This window comes from Lepisosteus platostomus, unplaced genomic scaffold (assembly GCF_059453375.1).
Source record: "Lepisosteus platostomus isolate fLepPlt1 unplaced genomic scaffold, fLepPlt1.hap1 Scaffold_46_H1, whole genome shotgun sequence".
In the NCBI taxonomy this organism is placed as follows: domain Eukaryota; kingdom Metazoa; phylum Chordata; class Actinopteri; order Semionotiformes; family Lepisosteidae; genus Lepisosteus; species Lepisosteus platostomus.
The window spans coordinates 298,860-320,277 of record NW_028291666.1 but is presented as its reverse complement, the minus strand read 5'-3'; the positions used below and the strand labels follow the sequence as shown (position 1 = coordinate 320,277).

The 21,418-nt window shown below is 52.2% G+C and overlaps 23 non-coding genes across 23 annotated transcripts; 10 read left to right on the top strand and 13 right to left on the bottom strand.

Annotated features, from left to right (window-relative positions):
- The first annotated feature begins 3,751 nt into the window (after window positions 1-3,751).
- Window positions 3,752-3,823, top strand: trnad-guc (transfer RNA aspartic acid (anticodon GUC)). The gene has a single exon. It is a non-coding gene; the product is annotated as a tRNA-Asp (tRNA).
- A 634-nt stretch (window positions 3,824-4,457) lies between these two features.
- trnav-cac (transfer RNA valine (anticodon CAC)) lies at window positions 4,458-4,530 on the bottom strand. Its single transcript has one exon. It is a non-coding gene; the product is annotated as a tRNA-Val (tRNA).
- Window positions 4,531-4,981: 451 nt separating this feature from the next.
- trnae-uuc (transfer RNA glutamic acid (anticodon UUC)) lies at window positions 4,982-5,053 on the bottom strand. Its single transcript has one exon. It is a non-coding gene; the product is annotated as a tRNA-Glu (tRNA).
- A 201-nt stretch (window positions 5,054-5,254) lies between these two features.
- trnah-gug (transfer RNA histidin (anticodon GUG)) lies at window positions 5,255-5,326 on the top strand. Its single transcript has one exon. It is a non-coding gene; the product is annotated as a tRNA-His (tRNA).
- Window positions 5,327-5,900: 574 nt separating this feature from the next.
- trnav-aac (transfer RNA valine (anticodon AAC)) lies at window positions 5,901-5,973 on the bottom strand. The gene has a single exon. It is a non-coding gene; the product is annotated as a tRNA-Val (tRNA).
- Window positions 5,974-7,170: 1,197 nt separating this feature from the next.
- On the top strand, window positions 7,171-7,242 carry trnad-guc (transfer RNA aspartic acid (anticodon GUC)). The gene has a single exon. It is a non-coding gene; the product is annotated as a tRNA-Asp (tRNA).
- A 634-nt stretch (window positions 7,243-7,876) lies between these two features.
- trnav-cac (transfer RNA valine (anticodon CAC)) lies at window positions 7,877-7,949 on the bottom strand. The gene has a single exon. It is a non-coding gene; the product is annotated as a tRNA-Val (tRNA).
- A 451-nt stretch (window positions 7,950-8,400) lies between these two features.
- Window positions 8,401-8,472, bottom strand: trnae-uuc (transfer RNA glutamic acid (anticodon UUC)). Its single transcript has one exon. It is a non-coding gene; the product is annotated as a tRNA-Glu (tRNA).
- A 201-nt stretch (window positions 8,473-8,673) lies between these two features.
- Window positions 8,674-8,745, top strand: trnah-gug (transfer RNA histidin (anticodon GUG)). The gene has a single exon. It is a non-coding gene; the product is annotated as a tRNA-His (tRNA).
- A 574-nt stretch (window positions 8,746-9,319) lies between these two features.
- Window positions 9,320-9,392, bottom strand: trnav-aac (transfer RNA valine (anticodon AAC)). Its single transcript has one exon. It is a non-coding gene; the product is annotated as a tRNA-Val (tRNA).
- Window positions 9,393-10,589: 1,197 nt separating this feature from the next.
- On the top strand, window positions 10,590-10,661 carry trnad-guc (transfer RNA aspartic acid (anticodon GUC)). The gene has a single exon. It is a non-coding gene; the product is annotated as a tRNA-Asp (tRNA).
- A 634-nt stretch (window positions 10,662-11,295) lies between these two features.
- On the bottom strand, window positions 11,296-11,368 carry trnav-cac (transfer RNA valine (anticodon CAC)). Its single transcript has one exon. It is a non-coding gene; the product is annotated as a tRNA-Val (tRNA).
- A 451-nt stretch (window positions 11,369-11,819) lies between these two features.
- Window positions 11,820-11,891, bottom strand: trnae-uuc (transfer RNA glutamic acid (anticodon UUC)). Its single transcript has one exon. It is a non-coding gene; the product is annotated as a tRNA-Glu (tRNA).
- A 201-nt stretch (window positions 11,892-12,092) lies between these two features.
- Window positions 12,093-12,164, top strand: trnah-gug (transfer RNA histidin (anticodon GUG)). Its single transcript has one exon. It is a non-coding gene; the product is annotated as a tRNA-His (tRNA).
- Window positions 12,165-12,737: 573 nt separating this feature from the next.
- On the bottom strand, window positions 12,738-12,810 carry trnav-aac (transfer RNA valine (anticodon AAC)). The gene has a single exon. It is a non-coding gene; the product is annotated as a tRNA-Val (tRNA).
- Window positions 12,811-13,979: 1,169 nt separating this feature from the next.
- Window positions 13,980-14,051, top strand: trnad-guc (transfer RNA aspartic acid (anticodon GUC)). Its single transcript has one exon. It is a non-coding gene; the product is annotated as a tRNA-Asp (tRNA).
- A 617-nt stretch (window positions 14,052-14,668) lies between these two features.
- trnav-cac (transfer RNA valine (anticodon CAC)) lies at window positions 14,669-14,741 on the bottom strand. The gene has a single exon. It is a non-coding gene; the product is annotated as a tRNA-Val (tRNA).
- Window positions 14,742-15,192: 451 nt separating this feature from the next.
- trnae-uuc (transfer RNA glutamic acid (anticodon UUC)) lies at window positions 15,193-15,264 on the bottom strand. The gene has a single exon. It is a non-coding gene; the product is annotated as a tRNA-Glu (tRNA).
- A 201-nt stretch (window positions 15,265-15,465) lies between these two features.
- On the top strand, window positions 15,466-15,537 carry trnah-gug (transfer RNA histidin (anticodon GUG)). The gene has a single exon. It is a non-coding gene; the product is annotated as a tRNA-His (tRNA).
- Window positions 15,538-17,353: 1,816 nt separating this feature from the next.
- trnad-guc (transfer RNA aspartic acid (anticodon GUC)) lies at window positions 17,354-17,425 on the top strand. The gene has a single exon. It is a non-coding gene; the product is annotated as a tRNA-Asp (tRNA).
- A 1,145-nt stretch (window positions 17,426-18,570) lies between these two features.
- trnae-uuc (transfer RNA glutamic acid (anticodon UUC)) lies at window positions 18,571-18,642 on the bottom strand. Its single transcript has one exon. It is a non-coding gene; the product is annotated as a tRNA-Glu (tRNA).
- A 201-nt stretch (window positions 18,643-18,843) lies between these two features.
- On the top strand, window positions 18,844-18,915 carry trnah-gug (transfer RNA histidin (anticodon GUG)). Its single transcript has one exon. It is a non-coding gene; the product is annotated as a tRNA-His (tRNA).
- A 574-nt stretch (window positions 18,916-19,489) lies between these two features.
- Window positions 19,490-19,562, bottom strand: trnav-aac (transfer RNA valine (anticodon AAC)). The gene has a single exon. It is a non-coding gene; the product is annotated as a tRNA-Val (tRNA).
- Window positions 19,563-21,418: the final 1,856 nt, after the last annotated feature.

Genomic DNA, 21,418 nt, shown 5'->3' with positions numbered 1-21,418 from the left:
TAGTACCAGGAAAGGAGAAGCGGCACTTCGCCTCTGCCGCGCAGGCACAAGGCGACATGCGGCAGACGCCGGAGTCGGCAGGTTTCGAACCTGCGCGGGGAGTCCCCAACGCATTTCGATCCCATCGCCTTAAACACTCGAGCACGACAAATGCGAGCTCGCCGCCGCCGCATTCCTCCTATAATCAAACACGGACTGCGAGGTGGCTGCGGATACCTTTTTAAAGTTGCTCTCCGTTAAAAAAAAAAAACCTTTCACAAGATACGTGCCGGCAGACAGACACACCTCAGAGGGTTTAAGGCTGGCTTCACGTTCAAATGATAAAGTCCCCCCGTCCGGATGTCAAAATGCAACTTTGGCAGACAGAACAAACATCAACAAACCACAAATGTGGACAAGGATTTTACAAGCTGCACCACACTGCACTTTCAAAAGCATTTACGTTCGTGTTAGACGCAGGACTTGCCTTTGATTTGCGCGCTTACGAACGCCATGGAAAACGAAACAAAACTAAAGCCCTCAGCTCCTGCACGTGATTATAATGCCGTTACGTGTCGAAGCAGTAATTTACGTCATCCTACCACTGCAACACGGGGAATAGAGAGAAATGAGCATACGCTACGAATCGTCTCAATCACTCCCTAGAGTCGTAAGGCGCATTGAAGGGTGCACCCCCATCATTAATCGTTGCGCCTCTGTGAAAGGAAAGCTCTTGGGCAGTCTGTGAAACAGCTCGGATGAAACACTTGATTGCTTCCATGTGCATCTGGAGCCCACCCAGTGGGCAAAAGACGTATAATATACGTCTATTAAACGCATACCTTATACGTCTAAATGTGGTCTACAATTCGTCTAGAATGAAATTCTAATATACGTCTAAAGTTATACGTCAATTATACGTCTATGTTTAGACGTTCATTATACATAAATGGTTGGAGTTCTATTATACGGATAAATTTAGAGGACTATTATACATATATGGTTGGAGTTCCGGATAACTTTAGAGGTCTATTATACGGATAACTTTAGAGGACTATTATACGTATATGGTTAGAGGTCTATTATACGTATAACTTTAGAGGTCTATTATACGTATATGGTTAGAGGTCTATTATACGTATAACTTTAGAGGTCTATTATACGTATATGGGTAGAGGTCTATTATACATCAAAGATAGATTTTATAGGTGTAGAAACAAGTAAACCAAGCCAATGATTAGATTTAGAAATGTATTCTGAAAATACACATTCACACCTGAAACATATGTATTTCAAATTTTACATTGTATACAATCAATCAACAATCAACATATGGGCAATAATCATAAAAAAAACACAACTAGTCTTAAACTTCAGCTACAAATTCTGGTAACATGGCAATATACAGTATAGTAATGACAAACACAAAACTAATTACATTAACACACTAACTCAAAACCACATTTTGATTCAAATATACATTTTAAAATGTACAACTTCTATATTTCCAAGAAAAAAAATATTACAATGGAAGTTAAGATGATTTTTTTCCACTATTTGCAAACCCTGTCTAATTGTCCTAACAGTTAGAACCAAAAACCTATTATTTTCAGTGTCCAGATCTCCTGGCCCCCTGTCTTTCATATGCATTCTTCAAGTAACACATTGCATGCTCCTTTATTTCTTTTTCTGTTGATGTAGGGTGGGACTTCAGCACCGCAGCTAGGAGAAAATTATATAATATTACTTCCCAAATAAATGATGATTAATATCTTCTTTAGTATAATCTAAAAAGTGAACGGTTTACTAAGCTCAAAACTGAAATAAATGTATAAAATTTGGCTTGCATCATAGCAGTTGAGCAATAAAGTCTGTCCTAATTAAAGAGTACCCAAAGTTTGAAAGTACAACATAGAATAAGAATAGAGAAACGGCAAAACGATTTTGTGTCATCTTCCCCATTCACACTATTTTATGTGCCATTTTTTGCTTATTCACGTACTATTTTAATCAAAATAATATTAAGAAAGATCTGTATGTATTCAGATAGTATTATTATTGTTCATACTTACTCGTCAAAAGAGGATTGCTGAGATATTTGCGGATATACTTCTACGTTTGAAAAACGTGTCCAAAATTGTGACCAACGAATACTAGCAATGCATTGTGGTATATAACCGGAAAATATGTTGGGTTCGATATTTTCTCAACGTATGCGTTTATTAATGTTGTCGATATTATGGTTGAAATATAACATTGATAATACATCGCGGCTATGTGCCCCCTGCTATGAGCTGATGTGCAATTTTAACGCATGTAGTTAGTAAGGATCGGTCACTGTTGTATGGTATTATATATAATGACATTATGGAATAGGATGGGGACAGGCCTGGCATCACGGGGGGAGGGGGGAATGTTGCCCCTTCAGTTTTGGGCAAAAAGATTTACCTAACTTAATTTGCGCCCTAAAAAAATAGTTGTACTTTGTCAATGGTCAGACAACACTAAATGACAGGAACAGTCACTCAGTCTGTTTGATGGGCAGGAGGGCTATCCGTCCAGGAACTGCACATATCAGTGTCGTTATTGAGTGTCAACATTACGATCCTGTTTGCTCAGGTGGACCGATTCCTTGCAGTAGTTTATCATTATACTTAAAATCGTTATATAACTAGGACTAGTTATAGCAGTCTGTGCTTTCTGTTGGTTTTACAACATTTTTTCTTAACGATTCAGAACGTCCATGTAGCTGCAAAAATGAACGCTTATGGTACTTTTCGCTCCAGGCAATACTCTCCAGTGAGAGTGACGAAAAATGTGAAACTGAACTTCATCGCAAATACCAGATTGCTAGTCGATATCTTCTATCATAAAGCACTAATTAATGGCATAGCTGCGAGATTTCATTTGGGTAGCTGCACCGTACAGCTCCGTTTCAACCGAAATATCACCCCCGCTCAGAATTTCAGACGCCCCCCTACAGATTTTTCCCCGGGCACCGCGCACTGATGGGGGACGGGGTTTCCAGGAAATGGTATCAACTTTTCTCAAGAAAATAAAAATAGAAACTCTATAGGCACTCAAACATTTTACTGTTTTTTTTCAGGCAGGTGGCAAGACCCCTCCGCAAAACCCTTGTATGCCAAGCTGTGGGCATTGATTCGTCGAATATACGTATATTCACGGCGAAAATACGGCTATACGTATATATACGTCGCCTCGACGTATAATCAACGTCGAATTGCAACCGTAAAATCGACGACATTAATAAACGCATATATAACGTCGAAAACACATCTAACACTAGGAGTATACGGCACTCTGCACAGTGTACGAAGTAAATTATTATTATGCGAAAATAATTTACTTCGTACACTGTGCAGAGTGCTGTATACTCCTAGTGTTAGATGTGTTTTCGACGTTATATATGCGTTTATTAATGTTTATTTCACAGTGTCGTGCACCTTTTCATTGCTCTCGCTTTCAGAGCCTCCGCACGGCACACGACTCGACATCAGGAAACACATTGAAGTGAAAGCAGGGAGCGCTGCGACATGCACTGTGCAGATCCCGCCACACTAAGAGGTATATAAGCGTCAAAGGCAAGTCATTCCGAGTTGGTCGTTTGTGTTTTCCGTTCAGACGCGAAATGCTGAAATGATCTCTCGGCTCCTCGGTTGTCATTTCTGCTCCGTAAAGGAATCACAGCACGCGTCGCCTTCCAGCACGCTGGGTCGGGACACGATGCCGGGGGTCGGAGCGTGTGATGTCTTCCTCGTTAGTATAGTGGCAAGTATCCCCGCCTGTCACGCGGGAGACCGGGGTTCGATTCCCCGACGGGGAGTAGCTTTTCTTTTACCTCCTTAGAGAAAGGACTGCCTTTCACTTCTCTGTTTTCTAACACAGCGTCGTGCACCTTTTCATTGCTCTCGCTTTCAGAGCCTCCGCACGGCACAAGACTCGACATCAGGAAGCACATTGAAGTGAAAGCAGGGAGCGCTGCGACATGCACTGTGCAGATCCCGCCACACTAAGAGGTGAGTGGGTCTGTTCGATGCACAAAGAACGCTTTGATAAGCGTCAAAGGCAAATCATTCCGAGTTGGTCGTTTGTGTTTTCCGTTCAGACGCGAAATGCTGAAATGATCTCTCGGCTCCTCGGTTGTCATTTCTGCTCCGTAAAGGAATCACAGCACGAGTCGGCTTCCAGCACGGTGGGTCGGGACACGATGCCGGGGGTCGGAGAGAGTGATGTCTTCCTCGTTAGTATAGGACCTGTCACGTGGACCTGTCACCTGTCCCCACCTGTCACGCGGGAGACCGGGGTACATCAGGACGCGCATTGAAGTGAAAGCAGGATGCGCTGCGACATGCACTGTGCAGATCCCGCCACACTAAGAGGTGAGTGGGTCTGTTCGATCACAGCGCTAGGCGAATCCCCAATCCCCTTTTGTGCGTGGCGACAGAAGAAGTCTGGTCTGTTTCCGCCCGGTTTCGATCCGGGGACCTTTCGCGTGTGAGGCGAACGTGATAACCACTACACTACGGAAACTGTGGTCAGATGTGCCCAGCGGCCCAGCGCTGAGCTTCGCCAATGCGATTCAGCTGCTTCCAGTGCCTTTATTGGGGTGCGCTGATGGACCGTGCTCTCTCTCCAGAGACCAGCACGCCTGTCATGGACGGAGCAGGAAAGACGGCACCACATTCTACAGCCCTCTCCACGCAATCGACGAAATCGGGCTACTGAAGTGGAGAAAATCGCCTCTCCAGAAAGTGCAAATATCATCTTGGAGAGTATAAATCCTATTGCCGAAGGTCAGCCCTGTCTACCAGAGTGACCCTCCCACCTCCTGCAGCGATGGTCAGCTCGTCTCACACGCGAGAAGTTTCGGCTGGAAACAAGCGCCCCCTCTTCTCGCACGTTTTGCACGTTGAGTAGTTTTAATGCGGCTCCTTCGTACACAGTGCTGATCTTTTGGAAAGCAGGAGGCAAAATTGACACATTCCCATACCGGGAGTCGAACCCGGGCCGCCTGGGTGAAAACCAGGAATCCTAACCGCTAGACCATATGGGAGTGCACAACCCTGCTGTTCCGGGCATCATGCAAGCAAACTACATAAATATGAGAAAACACGCAAGAGAGTTGTCACTCAGAGTGTCGAAGGGTCGATGTATACTGGGGCTCAGTTGAAATGCAACGTCAGGACTTTCCCGAATTATGTCACACGAAGAGAGCACAGCCTTTTCCGCCCTGCCACGTGTGTATCGGTAACTCGCCGTGATCGTATAGTGGTCAGTACTTTGCGTTGTGGCCGCAACAACCCCGGTTCGAATCCGGGTCACGGCAGAATAGGGGTGTCTGCTTTTACTACTTGCACGAATGAAGGCAAAAAAAAGCCAATTGATGTGAACGAACGGCGCTTTACAGAGGAGTACTGCCTGACTGGATCGTTGATGAACGACAGAGACCACTCCGACCTCTTCTCGGGTTTCTTCAATGACTTACTAAGGATCTTCTTCACATTCGCCCATGCAGGGGAAGCCAGTTACACCAAAGCAAACGCAGGAAAGTGCAATTCAAGCAGAGTCCAGGAGGGACTTGTTTACACCGAGAGTGGTCGGAGAATGGAACAATGCGCCTAGCCCTGTTGCTGGAGCCGATTCTTGATGAGATCTTGGGCTCACTAAGAAGCCCCCGCTGGATGCTAATCTTTCTGTTGTTCTTGCAGGTCCTGCGCTGCTTTTGAGCCGACAGAGCTCGTCCTGATCTGTCGGCACAGCCCAATTGCAAATGATCGGCTCCGCATACAGAAGGAACGTGCGTTTGGTACAAGAGTGCATGAAGGCACCTGAAATACATTGGGAACAAATGACCGGTCGCTCAATACCTCTGTGAAGTACAGGAGCGTGTAAAACGAGGCTGTTTCCGCCCGGTCTCGAACCGGGGACCTTTCGCGTGTTAGGCGAACGTGATAGCCGCTACACCACGGAAACCTGCAGGGACTGCTGCTGGTGTCTCGCTTGCGTTTCGGGCTGAGAAAGGGACGCGTCACTTTAGGCAGGGGGCGCTGGAGAGAGGAACAAAGGGCGCGATGAAACAAAACACCGAAACCCGGGATCTTTAGATCTTCAGTCTAACGCTCTCCCAGCTGAGCTATTTCGGCGGTGCACAGAGCCCACAGCCACCTGCTCCAGCCTTCCTGTGTTGCGGCATGAGCGCACCAAGAGTAGCGGGAGAGTGTTGCAGGAACGTCACTCAGAAGGAAAGCCACCCAGGTGCGCCCTCTGAGCTCTGTCCAGCGCATCTTCCTCGCATGGACTCCTGCCTGCGACGGGCAGGAAACAATTAGCAAGAACAGAACAACACCCCATGGGTGTCTCATGACCACACCTTAGGTTGTGACACGTGCAGGTGTGAGGGGTTGCCGGGCTACTTTGGAGCAGAGCTTGGGCGGAGGGAGGGCGGGAAAGCAGACAAAGAGGTGACACCTCAAGGTCTGCACGATCACAGCTCTCCGCCGCCCCAGGCTTCCGCTCGATAAGCTGCTGGACACACTCGCCCCTCCTCACACAGACCGTGGAAAAGCCCCCGAGTCGGAGGGCTCTCTCTTCCTCCCAGGAGCTCTTGGACACGACGCACAGACAGGGTGCGGGGAGCCGCCGCCTGCAAACACGGCTCCAGGCAGGACTCCACTCCGTAGGAGCCGCAGAGCAGAGGAGATGGGGGCAGCTTAGCTCCTGTGCAGAGACCTGAGCTGCTGTTGCTGCAGACGCTGTCTTTTCTGCACTCGGGGTAGGAGTGAATGTTGAGTTGCCCTTAGAAATGAAGCAGAGTACTTCAACGGCACGGGTGTGTGTGTGTGCGTGCGCCCTGGTGATTCTGGGAGACAGATCGAACCTGGGCTAAAAGAGAGGAGGCTTAGCCCTCTTCCATTTGCTACTTCAAAGTTGTACAACCCATTTGTATTTGCTAGGCGGCGCAGTTTATCGTGCACAAAGAACGCTTTGAAAAGCGTCCAAAGCAAGTCATTCCGAGTTGGTCGTTTGTGTTTTCCGTTCAGACGCGAAATGCTGAAATGATCTCTCGGCTCCTCGGTTGTCATTTCTGCTCCGTAAAGGAATCACAGCACGCGTCGCCTTCCAGCACGCTGGGTCGGGACACGATGCCGGGGGTCGGAGCGTGTGATGTCTTCCTCGTTAGTATAGTGGCAAGTATCCCCGCCTGTCACGCGGGAGACCGGGGTTCGATTCCCCGACGGGGAGTAGCTTTTCTTTTACCTCCTTAGAGAAAGGACTGCCTTTCACTTCTCTGTTTTCTAACACAGCGTCGTGCACCTTTTCATTGCTCTCGCTTTCAGAGCCTCCGCACGGCACAAGACTCGACATCAGGAAGCACATTGAAGTGAAAGCAGGGAGCGCTGCGACATGCACTGTGCAGATCCCGCCACACTAAGAGGTGAGTGGGTCTGTTCGATGCACAAAGAACGCTTTGATAAGCGTCAAAGGCAAATCATTCCGAGTTGGTCGTTTGTGTTTTCCGTTCAGACGCGAAATGCTGAAATGATCTCTCGGCTCCTCGGTTGTCATTTCTGCTCCGTAAAGGAATCACAGCACGAGTCGGCTTCCAGCACGGTGGGTCGGGACACGATGCCGGGGGACGGAGAGAGTGATGTCTTCCTCGTTAGTATAGGACCTGTCACATGGACCTGTCACCTGTCCCCACCTGTCACGCGGGAGACCGGGGTACATCAGGACGCGCATTGAAGTGAAAGCAGGATGCGCTGCGACATGCACTGTGCAGATCCCGCCACACTAAGAGGTGAGTGGGTCTGTTCGATCACAGCGCTAGGCGAATCCCCAATCCCCTTTTGTGCGTGGCGACAGAAGAAGTCTGGTCTGTTTCCGCCCGGTTTCGATCCGGGGACCTTTCGCGTGTGAGGCGAACGTGATAACCACTACACTACGGAAACTGTGGTCAGATGTGCCCAGCGGCCCAGCGCTGAGCTTCGCCAATGCGATTCAGCTGCTTCCAGTGCCTTTATTGGGGTGCGCTGATGGACCGTGCTCTCTCTCCAGAGACCAGCACGCCTGTCATGGACGGAGCAGGAAAGACGGCACCACATTCTACAGCCCTCTCCACGCAATCGACGAAATCGGGCTACTGAAGTGGAGAAAATCGCCTCTCCAGAAAGTGCAAATATCATCTTGGAGAGTATAAATCCTATTGCCGAAGGTCAGCCCTGTCTACCAGAGTGACCCTCCCACCTCCTGCAGCGATGGTCAGCTCGTCTCACACGCGAGAAGTTTCGGCTGGAAACAAGCGCCCCCTCTTCTCGCACGTTTTGCACGTTGAGTAGTTTTAATGCGGCTCCTTCGTACACAGTGCTGATCTTTTGGAAAGCAGGAGGCAAAATTGACACGTTCCCATACCGGGAGTCGAACCCGGGCCGCCTGGGTGAAAACCAGGAATCCTAACCGCTAGACCATATGGGAGTGCACAACCCTGCTGTTCCGGGCATCATGCAAGCAAACTACATAAATATGAGAAAACACGCAAGAGAGTTGTCACTCAGAGTGTCGAAGGGTCGATGTATACTGGGGCTCAGTTGAAATGCAACGTCAGGACTTACCCGAATTATGTCACACGAAGAGAGCACAGCCTTTTCCGCCCTGCCACGTGTGTATCGGTAACTCGCCGTGATCGTATAGTGGTCAGTACTTTGCGTTGTGGCCGCAACAACCCCGGTTCGAATCCGGGTCACGGCAGAATAGGGGCGTCTGCTTTTACTACTTGCACGAATGAAGGCAAAAAAAAGCCAATTGATGTGAACGAACGGCGCTTTACAGAGGAGTACTGCCTGACTGGATCGTTGATGAACGACAGAGACCACTCCGACCTCTTCTCGGGTTTCTTCAATGACTTACTAAGGATCTTCTTCACATTCGCCCATGCAGGGGAAGCCAGTTACACCAAAGCAAACGCAGGAAAGTGCAATTCAAGCAGAGTCCAGGAGGGACTTGTTTACACCGAGAGTGGTCGGAGAATGGAACAATGCGCCCAGCCCTGTTGCTGGAGCCGATTCTTGATGAGATCTTGGGCTCACTAAGAAGCCCCCGCTGGATGCTAATCTTTCTGTTGTTCTTGCAGGTCCTGCGCTGCTTTTGAGCCGACAGAGCTCGTCCTGATCTGTCGGCACAGCCCAATTGCAAATGATCGGCTCCGCATACAGAAGGAACGTGCGTTTGGTACAAGAGTGCATGAAGGCACCGGAAATACATTGGGAACAAATGACCGGTCGCTCAATACCTCTGTGAAGTACAGGAGCGTGCAAAACGAGGCTGTTTCCGCCCGGTCTCGAACCGGGGACCTTTCGCGTGTTAGGCGAACGTGATAGCCGCTACACCACGGAAACCTGCAGGGACTGCTGCTGGTGTCTCGCTTGCGTTTCGGGCTGAGAAAGGGACGCGTCACTTTAGGCAGGGGGCGCTGGAGAGAGGAACAAAGGGCGCGATGAAACAAAACACCGAAACCCGGGATCTTTAGATCTTCAGTCTAACGCTCTCCCAGCTGAGCTATTTCGGCGGTGCACAGAGCCCACAGCCACCTGCTCCAGCCTTCCTGTGTTGCGGCATGAGCGCACCAAGAGTAGCGGGAGAGTGTTGCAGGAACGTCACTCAGAAGGAAAGCCACCCAGGTGCGCCCTCTGAGCTCTGTCCAGCGCATCTTCCTCGCATGGACTCCTGCCTGCGACGGGCAGGAAACAATTAGCAAGAACAGAACAACACCCCATGGGTGTCTCATGACCACACCTTAGGTTGTGACACGTGCAGGTGTGAGGGGTTGCCGGGCTACTTTGGAGCAGAGCTTGGGCGGAGGGAGGGCGGGAAAGCAGACAAAGAGGTGACACCTCAAGGTCTGCACGATCACAGCTCTCCGCCGCCCCAGGCTTCCGCTCGATAAGCTGCTGGACACACCCGCCCCTCCTCACACAGACCGTGGAAAAGCCCCCGAGTCGGAGGGCTCTCTCTTCCTCCCAGGAGCTCTTGGACACGACGCACAGACAGGGTGCGGGGAGCCGCCGCCTGCAAACACGGCTCCAGGCAGGACTCCACTCCGTAGGAGCCGCAGAGCAGAGGAGATGGGGGCAGCTTAGCTCCTGTGCAGAGACCTGAGCTGCTGTTGCTGCAGACGCTGTCTTTTCTGCACTCGGGGTAGGAGTGAATGTTGAGTTGCCCTTAGAAATGAAGCAGAGTACTTCAACGGCACGGGTGTGTGTGTGTGCGTGCGCCCTGGTGATTCTGGGAGACAGATCGAACCTGGGCTAAAAGAGAGGAGGCTTAGCCCTCTTCCATTTGCTACTTCAAAGTTGAACAACCCATTTGTATTTGCTAGGCGGCGCAGTTTATCGTGCACAAAGAACGCTTTGAAAAGAGTCCAAAGCAAGTCATTCCGAGTTGGTCGTTTGTGTTTTCCGTTCAGACGCGAAATGCTGAAATGATCTCTCGGCTCCTCGGTTGTCATTTCTGCTCCGTAAAGGAATCACAGCACGCGTCGCCTTCCAGCACGCTGGGTCGGGACACGATGCCGGGGGTCGGAGCGTGTGATGTCTTCCTCGTTAGTATAGTGGCAAGTATCCCCGCCTGTCACGCGGGAGACCGGGGTTCGATTCCCCGACGGGGAGTAGCTTTTCTTTTACCTCCTTAGAGAAAGGACTGCCTTTCACTTCTCTGTTTTCTAACACAGCGTCGTGCACCTTTTCATTGCTCTCGCTTTCAGAGCCTCCGCACGGCACAAGACTCGACATCAGGAAGCACATTGAATTGAAAGCAGGGAGCGCTGCGACATGCACTGTGCAGATCCCGCCACACTAAGAGGTGAGTGGGTCTGTTCGATGCACAAAGAACGCTTTGATAAGCGTCAAAGGCAAATCATTCCGAGTTGGTCGTTTGTGTTTTCCGTTCAGACGCGAAATGCTGAAATGATCTCTCGGCTCCTCGGTTGTCATTTCTGCTCCGTAAAGGAATCACAGCACGAGTCGGCTTCCAGCACGGTGGGTCGGGACACGATGCCGGGGGTCGGAGAGAGTGATGTCTTCCTCGTTAGTATAGGACCTGTCACGTGGACCTGTCACCTGTCCCCACCTGTCACGCGGGAGACCGGGGTACATCAGGACGCGCATTGAAGAGAAAGCAGGATGCGCTGCGACATGCACTGTGCAGATCCCGCCACACTAAGAGGTGAGTGGGTCTGTTCGATCACAGCGCTAGGCGAATCCCCAATCCCCTTTTGTGCGTGGCGACAGAAGAAGTCTGGTCTGTTTCCGCCCGGTTTCGATCCGGGGACCTTTCGCGTGTGAGGCGAACGTGATAACCACTACACTACGGAAACTGTGGTCAGATGTGCCCAGCGGCCCAGCGCTGAGCTTCGCCAATGCGATTCAGCTGCTTCCAGTGCCTTTATTGGGGTGCGCTGATGGACCGTGCTCTCTCTCCAGAGACCAGCACGCCTGTCATGGACGGAGCAGGAAAGACGGCGCCACATTCTACAGCCCTCTCCACGCAATCGACGAAATCGGGCTACTGAAGTGGAGAAAATCGCCTCTCCAGAAAGTGCAAATATCATCTTGGAGAGTATAAATCCTATTGCCGAAGGTCAGCCCTGTCTACCAGAGTGACCCTCCCACCTCCTGCAGCGATGGTCAGCTCGTCTCACACGCGAGAAGTTTCGGCTGGAAACAAGCGCCCCCTCTTCTCGCACGTTTTGCACGTTGAGTAGTTTTAATGCGGCTCCTTCGTACACAGTGCTGATCTTTTGGAAAGCAGGAGGCAAAATTGACACATTCCCATACCGGGAGTCAAACCCGGGCCGCCTGGGTGAAAACCAGGAATCCTAACCGCTAGACCATATGGGAGTGCACAACCCTGCTGTTCCGGGCATCATGCAAGCAAACTACATAAATATGAGAAAACACGCAAGAGAGTTGTCACTCAGAGTGTCGAAGGGTCGATGTATACTGGGGCTCAGTTGAAATGCAACGTCAGGACTTTCCCGAATTATGTCACACGAAGAGAGCACAGCCTTTTCCGCCCTGCCACGTGTGTATCGGTAACTCGCCGTGATCGTATAGTGGTCAGTACTTTGCGTTGTGGCCGCAACAACCCCGGTTCGAATCCGGGTCACGGCAGAATAGGGGCGTCTGCTTTTACTACTTGCACGAATGAAGGCAAAAAAAAGCCAATTGATGTGAACGAACGGCACTTTACAGAGGAGTACTGCCTGACTGGATCGTTGATGAACGACAGAGACCACTCCGACCTCTTCTCGGGTTTCTTCAATGACTTACTAAGGATCTTCTTCACATTCGCCCATGCAGGGGAAGCCAGTTACACCAAAGCAAACGCAGGAAAGTGCAATTCAAGCAGAGTCCAGGAGGGACTTGTTTACACCGAGAGTGGTCGGAGAATGGAACAATGCGCCTAGCCCTGTTGCTGGAGCCGATTCTTGATGAGATCTTGGGCTCACTAAGAAGCCCCCGCTGGATGCTAATCTTTCTGTTGTTCTTGCAGGTCCTGCGCTGCTTTTGAGCCGACAGAGCTCGTCCTGATCTGTCGGCACAGCCCAATTGCAAATGATCGGCTCCGCATACAGAAGGAACGTGCGTTTGGTACAAGAGTGCATGAAGGCACTGAAATACATTGGGAACAAATGACCGGTCGCTCAATACCTCTGTGAAGTACAGGAGCGTGCAAAACGAGGCTGTTTCCGCCCGGTCTCGAACCGGGGACCTTTCGCGTGTTAGGCGAACGTGATAGCCGCTACACCACGGAAACCTGCAGGGACTGCTGCTGGTGTCTCGCTTGCGTTTCGGGCTGAGAAAGGGACGCGTCACTTTAGGCAGGGGGCGCTGGAGAGAGGAACAAAGGGCGCGATGAAACAAAACACCGAAACCCGGGATCTTTAGATCTTCAGTCTAACGCTCTCCCAGCTGAGCTATTTCGGCGGTGCACAGAGCCCACAGCCACCTGCTCCAGCCTTCCTGTGTTGCGGCATGAGCGCACCAAGAGTAGCGGGAGAGTGTTGCAGGAACGTCACTCAGAAGGAAAGCCACCCAGGTGCGCCCTCTGAGCTCTGTCCAGCGCATCTTCCTCGCATGGACTCCTGCCTGCGACGGGCAGGAAACAATTAGCAAGAACAGAACAACACCCCATGGGTGTCTCATGACCACACCTTAGGTTGTGACACGTGCAGGTGTGAGGGGTTGCCGGGCTACTTTGGAGCAGAGCTTGGGCGGAGGGAGGGCGGGAAAGCAGACAAAGAGGTGACACCTCAAGGTCTGCACGATCACAGCTCTCCGCCGCCCCAGGCTTCTGCTCGATAAGCTGCTGGACACACCCGCCCCTCCTCACACAGACCGTGGAAAAGCCCCCGAGTCGGAGGGCTCTCTCTTCCTCCCAGGAGCTCTTGGACACGACGCACAGACAGGGTGCGGGGAGCCGCCGCCTGCAAACACGGCTCCAGGCAGGACTCCACTCCGTAGGAGCCGCAGAGCAGAGGAGATGGGGGCAGCTTAGCTCCTGTGCAGAGACCTGAGCTGCTGTTGCTGCAGACGCTGTCTTTTCTGCACTCGGGGTAGGAGTGAATGTTGAGTTGCCCTTAGAAATGAAGCAGAGTACTTCAACGGCACGGGTGTGTGTGTGTGCGTGCGCCCTGGTGATTCTGGGAGACAGATCGAACCTGGGCTAAAAGAGAGGAGGCTTAGCCCTCTTCCATTTGTATCTGCTAGGCGGCGCAGTTGTCGTGCACAAAGAACGCTTTGAAAAGCGTCCAAAGCAAGTCATTCCGAGTTGGTCGTTTGTGTTTTCCGTTCAGACGCGAAATGCTGAAATGATCTCTCGGCTCCTCGGTTGTCATTTCTGCTCCGTAAAGGAATCACAGCACGCGTCGCCTTCCAGCACGCTGGGTCGGGACACGATGCCGGGGGTCGGAGCGTGTGATGTCTTCCTCGTTAGTATAGTGGCAAGTATCCCCGCCTGTCACGCGGGAGACCGGGGTTCGATTCCCCGACGGGGAGTAGCTTTTCTTTTACCTCCTTAGAGAAAGGACTGCCTTTCACTTCTCTGTTTTCTAACACAGCGTCGTGCACCTTTTCATTGCTCTCGCTTTCAGAGTCTCCGCACGGCACACGACTCGACATCAGGAAGCACATTGAAGTGAAAGCAGGGAGCGCTGCGACATGCACTGTGCAGATCCCGCCACACTAAGAGGTGAGTGGGTCTGTTCGATGCACAAAGAACGCTTTGATAAGCGTCAAAGGCAAATCATTCCGAGTTGGTCGTTTGTGTTTTCCGTTCAGACGCGAAATGCTGAAATGATCTCTCGGCTCCTCGGTTGTCATTTCTGCTCCGTAAAGGAATCACAGCACGAGTCGGCTTCCAGCACGGTGGGTCGGGACACGATGCCGGGGGTCGGAGAGAGTGATGTCTTCCTCGTTAGTATAGGACCTGTCACGTGGACCTGTCACGCGGGAGACCGGGGTACATCAGGACGCGCATTGAAGTGAAAGCAGGATGCGCTGCGACATGCACTGTGCAGATCCCGCCACACTAAGAGGTGAGTGGGTCTGTTCGATCACAGCGCTAGGCGAATCCCCAATCCCCTTTTGTGCGTGGCGACAGAAGAAGTCTGGTCTGTTTCCGCCCGGTTTCGATCCGGGGACCTTTCGCGTGTGAGGCGAACGTGATAACCACTACACTACGGAAACTGTGGTCAGATGTGCCCAGCGGCCCAGCGCTGAGCTTCGCCAATGCGATTCAGCTGCTTCCAGTGCCTTTATTGGGGTGCGCTGATGGACCGTGCTCTCTCTCCAGAGACCAGCACGCCTGTCATGGACGGAGCAGGAAAGACGGCGCCACATTCTACAGCCCTCTCCACGCAATCGACGAAATCGGGCTACTGAAGTGGAGAAAATCGCCTCTCCAGAAAGTGCAAATATCATCTTGGAGAGTATAAATCCTATTGCCGAAGGTCAGCCCTGTCTACCAGAGTGACCCTCCCACCTCCTGCAGCGATGGTCAGCTCGTCTCACACGCGAGAAGTTTCGGCTGGAAACAAGCGCCCCCTCTTCTCGCACGTTTTGCACGTTGAGTAGTTTTAATGCGGCTCCTTCGTACACAGTGCTGATCTTTTGGAAAGCAGGAGGCAAAATTGACACGTTCCCATACCGGGAGTCGAACCCGGGCCGCCTGGGTGAAAACCAGGAATCCTAACCGCTAGACCATATGGGAGTGCACAACCCTGCTGTTCCGGGCATCATGCAAGCAAACTACATAAATATGAGAAAACACGCAAGAGAGTTGTCACTCAGAGTGTCGAAGGGTCGATGTATACTGGGGCTCAGTTGAAATGCAACGTCAGGACTTTCCCGAATTATGTCACACGAAGAGAGCACAGCCTTTTCCGCCCTGCCACGTGTGTATCGGTAACTCGCCGTGATCGTATAGTGGTCAGTACTTTGCGTTGTGGCCGCAACAACCCCGGTTCGAATCCGGGTCACGGCAGAATAGGGGCGTCTGCTTTTACTACTTGCACGAATGAAGGCAAAAAAAAGCCAATTGATGTGAACGAACGGCGCTTTACAGAGGAGTACTGCCTGACTGGATCGTTGATGAACGACAGAGACCACTCCGACCTCTTCTCGGGTTTCTTCAATGACTTACTAAGGATCTTCTTCACATTCGCCCATGCAGGGGAAGCCAGTTACACCAAAGCAAACGCAGGAAAGTGCAATTCAAGCAGAGACCAGGAGGGACTTGTTTACACCGAGAGTGGTCGGAGAATGGAACAATGCGCCCAGCCCTGTTGCTGGAGCCGATTCTTGATGAGATCTTGGGCTCACTAAGAAGCCCCCGCTGGATGCTAATCTTTCTGTTGTTCTTGCAGGTCCTGCGCTGCTTTTGAGCCGACAGAGCTCGTCCTGATCTGTCGGCACAGCCCAATTGCAAATGATCGGCTCCGCATACAGAAGGAACGTGCGTTTGGTACAAGAGTGCATGAAGGTACCGGAAATACATTGGGAACAAATGACCGGTCGCTCAATACCTCTGTGAAGTACAGAAGCGTGCAAAACGAGGCTGTTTCCGCCCGGTCTCGAACCGGGGACCTTTCGCGTGTTAGGCAAACGTGATAGCCGCTACACCACGGAAACCTGCAGGGACTGCTGCTGGTGTCTCGCTTGCGTTTCGGGCTGAGAAAGGGACGCGTCACTTTAGGCAGGGGGCGCTGGAGAGAGGAACAAAGGGCGCGATGAAACAAAACACCGAAACCCGGGATCTTTAGATCTTCAGTCTAACGCTCTCCCAGCTGAGCTATTTCGGCGGTGCACAGAGCCCACAGCCACCTGCTCCAGCCTTCCTGTGTTGCGGCATGAGCGCACCAAGAGTAGCGGGAGAGTGTTGCAGGAACGTCACTCAGAAGGAAAGCCACCCAGGTGCGCCCTCTGAGCTCTGTCCAGCGCATCTTCCTCGCATGGACTCCTGCCTGCGACGGGCAGGAAACAATTAGCAAGAACAGAACAACACCCCATGGGTGTCTCATGACCACACCTTAGGTTGTGACACGTGCAGGTGTGAGGGGTTGCCGGGCTACTTTGGAGCAGAGCTTGGGCGGAGGGAGGGCGGGAAAGCAGACAAAGAGGTGACACCTCAAGGTCTGCACGATCACAGCTCTCCGCCGCCCCAGGCTTCTGCTCGATAAGCTGCTGGACACACCCGCCCCTCCTCACACAGACCGTGGAAAAGCCCCCGAGTCGGAGGGCTCTCTCTTCCTCCCAGGAGCTCTTGGACACGACGCACAGACAGGGTGCGGGGAGCCGCCGCCTGCAAACACGGCTCCAGGCAGGACTCCACTCCGTAGGAGCCGCAGAGCAGAGGAGATGGGGGCAGCTTAGCTCCTGTGCAGAGACCTGAGCTGCTGTTGCTGCAGACGCTGTCTTTTCTGCACTCGGGGTAGGAGTGAATGTTGAGTTGCCCTTAGAAATGAAGCAGAGTACTTCAACGGCACGGGTGTGTGTGTGTGCGTGCGCCCTGGTGATTCTGGGAGACAGATCGAACCTGGGCTAAAAGAGAGGAGGCTTAGCCCTCTTCCATTTGTATCTGCTAGGCGGCGCAGTTGTCGTGCACAAAGAACGCTTTGAAAAGCGTCCAAAGCAAGTCATTCCGAGTTGGTCGTTTGTGTTTTCCGTTCAGACGCGAAATGCTGAAATGATCTCTCGGCTCCTCGGTTGTCATTTCTGCTCCGTAAAGGAATCACAGCACGCGTCGCCTTCCAGCACGCTGGGTCGGGACACGATGCCGGGGGTCGGAGCGTGTGATGTCTTCCTCGTTAGTATAGTGGCAAGTATCCCCGCCTGTCACGCGGGAGACCGGGGTTCGATTCCCCGACGGGGAGTAGCTTTTCTTTTACCTCCTTAGAGAAAGGACTGCCTTTCACTTCTCTGTTTTCTAACACAGCGTCGTGCACCTTTTCATTGCTCTCGCTTTCAGAGTCTCCGCACGGCACACGACTCGACATCAGGAAGCACATTGAAGTGAAAGCAGGGAGCGCTGCGACATGCACTGTGCAGATCCCGCCACACTAAGAGGTGAGTGGGTCTGTTCGATGCACAAAGAACGCTTTGATAAGCGTCAAAGGCAAATCATTCCGAGTTGGTCGTTTGTGTTTTCCGTTCAGACGCGAAATGCTGAAATGATCTCTCGGCTCCTCGGTTGTCATTTCTGCTCCGTAAAGGAATCACAGCACGAGTCGGCTTCCAGCACGGTGGGTCGGGACACGATGCCGGGAGTCGGAGAGAGTGATGTCTTCCTCGTTAGTATAGGACCTGTCACCTGTCCCCACCTGTCACGCGGGAGACCGGGGTACATCAGGACGCGCATTGAAGTGAAAGCAGGATGCGCTGCGACATGCACTGTGCAGATCCCGCCACACTAAGAGGTGAGTGGGTCTGTTCGATCACAGCACTAGGCGAATCCCCAATCCCCTTTTGTGCGTGGCGACAGAAGAAGTCTGGTCTGTTTCCACCCGGTTTCGATCCGGGGATCTTTCGCGTGTGAGGCGAACGTGATAACCACTACACTACGGAAACTGTGGTCAGATGTGCCCAGCGGCCCAGTGCTGAGCTTCGCCAATGCGATTCAGCTGCTTCCAGTGCCTTTATTGGGGTGCGCTGATGGACCGTGCTCTCTCTCCAGAGACCAGCACGCCTGTCATGGACGGAGCAGGAAAGACGGCGCCACATTCTACAGCCCTCTCCACGCAATCGACGAAATCGGGCTACTGAAGTGGAGAAAATCGCCTCTCCAGAAAGTGCAAATATCATCTTGGAGAGTATAAATCCTATTGCCGAAGGTCAGCCCTGTCTACCAGAGTGACCCTCCCACCTCCTGCAGCGATGGTCAGCTCGTCTCACACGCGAGAAGTTTCGGCTGGAAACAAGCGCCCCCTCTTCTCGCACGTTTTGCACGTTGAGTAGTTTTAATGCGGCTCCTTCGTACACAGTGCTGATCTTTTGGAAAGCAGGAGGCAAAATTGACACGTTCCCATACCGGGAGTCGAACCCGGGCCGCCTGGGTGAAAACCAGGAATCCTAACCGCTAGACCATATGGGAGTGCACAACCCTGCTGTTCCGGGCATCATGCAAGAAAACTACATAAATATGAGAAAACACGCAAGAGAGTTGTCACTCAGAGTGTCGAAGGGTCGATGTATACTGGGGCTCAGTTGAAATGCAACGTCAGGACTTTCCCGAATTATGTCACACGAAGAGAGCACAGCCTTTTCCGCCCTGCCACGTGTGTATCGGTAACTCGCCGTGATCGTATAGTGGTCAGTACTTTGCGTTGTGGCCGCAACAACCCCGGTTCGAATCCGGGTCACGGCAGAATAGGGGAGTCTGCTTTTACTACTTGCACGAATGAAGGCAAAAAAAAGCCAATTGATGTGAACGAACGGCGCTTTACAGAGGAGTACTGCCTGACTGGATCGTTGATGAACGACAGAGACCACTCCGACCTCTTCTCGGGTTTCTTCAATGACTTACTAAGGATCTTCTTCACATTCGCCCATGCAGGGGAAGCCAGTTACACCAAAGCAAACGTAGGAAAGTGCAATTCAAGCAGAGACCAGGAGGGACTTGTTTACACCAAGAGTGGTCGGAGAATGGAACAATGCGCCCAGCCCTGTTGCTGGAGCCGATTCTTGATGAGATCTTGGGCTCACTAAGAAGCCCCCGCTGGATGCTAATCTTTCTGTTGTTCTTGCAGGTCCTGCGCTGCTATTGAGCCGACAGAGCTCGTCCTGATCTGTCGGCACAGCCCAATTGCAAATGATCGGCTCCGCATACAGAAGGAACGTGCGTTTGGTACAAGAGTGCATGAAGGCACCGGAAATACATTGGGAACAAATGACCGGTCGCTCAATACCTCTGTGAAGTACAGGAGCGTGCAAAACGAGGCTGTTTCCACCCGGTCTCGAACCGGGGACCTTTCGCGTGTTAGGCGAACGTGATAGCCGCTACACCACGGAAACCTGCAGGGACTGTTGCTGCTTGCGTTTCGGGCTGAGAAAGGGACGCGTCACTTTAGGCAGGGGGCGCTGGAGAGAGGAACAAAGGGCGCGATGAAACAAAACACCGAAACCCGGGATCTTTAGATCTTCAGTCTAACGCTCTCCCAGCTGAGCTATTTCGGCGGTGCACAGAGCCCACAGCCACCTGCTTCAGCCTTCCTGTGTTGCGGCATGAGCGCACCAAGAGTAGCGGGAGAGTGTTGCAGGAACGTCACTCAGAACGAAAGCCACCCAGGTGCGCCCTCTGAGCTCTGTCCAGCGCATCTTCCTCGCATGGACTCCTGCCTGCGACGGGCAGGAAACAATTAGCAAGAACAGAACAACACCCCATGGGTGTCTCATGACCACACCTTAGGTTGTGACACGTGCAGGTGTGAGGGGTTGCCGGGCTACTTTGGAGCAGAGCTTGGGCGGAGGGAGGGCGGGAAAGCAGACAAAGAGGTGACACCTCAAGGTCTGCACGATCACAGCTCTCCGCCGCCTCAGGCTTCCGCTCGATAAGCTGCTGGACACACCCGCCCCTCCTCACACAGACCGTGGAAAAGCCCCCGAGTCGGAGGGCTCTCTCTTCCTCCCAGGAGCTCTTGGACACAACGCACAGACAGGTAGCGGGGAGCCGCCGCCTGCAAACACGGCTCCAGGCAGGACTCCACTCCGTAGGAGCCGCAGAGCAGAGGAGATGGGGGCAGCTTAGCTCCTGTGCAGAGACCTGAGCTGCTGTTGCTGCAGACGCTGTCTTTTCTGCACTCGGGGTAGGAGTGAATGTTGAGTTGCCCTCAGAAATGAAGCAGAGTACTTCAACGGCACGGGTGTGTGTGTGTGCGTGCGCCCTGGTGATTCTGGGAGACAGATCGAACCTGGGCTAAAAGAGAGGAGGCTTAGCCCTCTTCCATTTGCTACTTCAAAGTTGTACAACCCATTTGTATCTGCTAGGCGGCGCAGTTTATCGTGCACAAAGAACGCTTTGAAAAGCGTCCAAAGCAAGTCATTCCGAGTTGGTCGTTTGTGTTTTCCGTTCAGACGCGAAATGCTGAAATGATCTCTCGGCTCCTCGGTTGTCATTTCTGCTCCGTAAAGGAATCACAGCACGCGTCGCCTTCCAGCACGCTGGGTCGGGACACGATGCCGGGGGTCGGAGTGTGTGATGTCTTCCTCGTTAGTATAGTGGCAAGTATCCCCGCCTGTCACGTGGGAGACCGGGGTTCGATTCCCCGACGGGGAGTAGCTTTTCTTTTACCTCCTTAGAGAAAGGACTGCCTTTCACTTCTCTGTTTTCTAACACAGCGTCGTGAACCTTTTCATTGCTCTCGCTTTCAGAGCCTCCGCACGGCACACGACTCGACATCAGGAAGCACATTGAAGTGAAAGCAGGGAGCGCTGCGACATGCACTGTGCAGATCCCGCCACACTAAGAGGTGAGTGGGTCTGTTCGATGCACAAAGAACGCTTTGATAAGCGTCAAAGGCAAATCATTCCGAGTTGGTCGTTTGTGTTTTCCATTCAGACGCGAAATGCTGAAATGATCTCTCGGCTGCTCGAATACCCCGAATCTCGGCTACCCCGAATGTTCTCGGGGTCACTGCTTAGAAAGTGGGCATCTGGGTCCACCCGTGTCCACAGCACACTGTTTACTGTGTCCAGCTGGGCGCCCAGTCGAACCAATAGGTACTTCCAATAGGAAGTAGTGAGCAAACTTCCTTTTTCCTATGGAGATGGAAGCTACACAGCTTCCTTTGCTCCAAATGGACCTATGAGATGGGGGTGCCCACCACAGAACCTGTGACTGCGTCACCAGGGTCACCTGACAGCTTCACGAC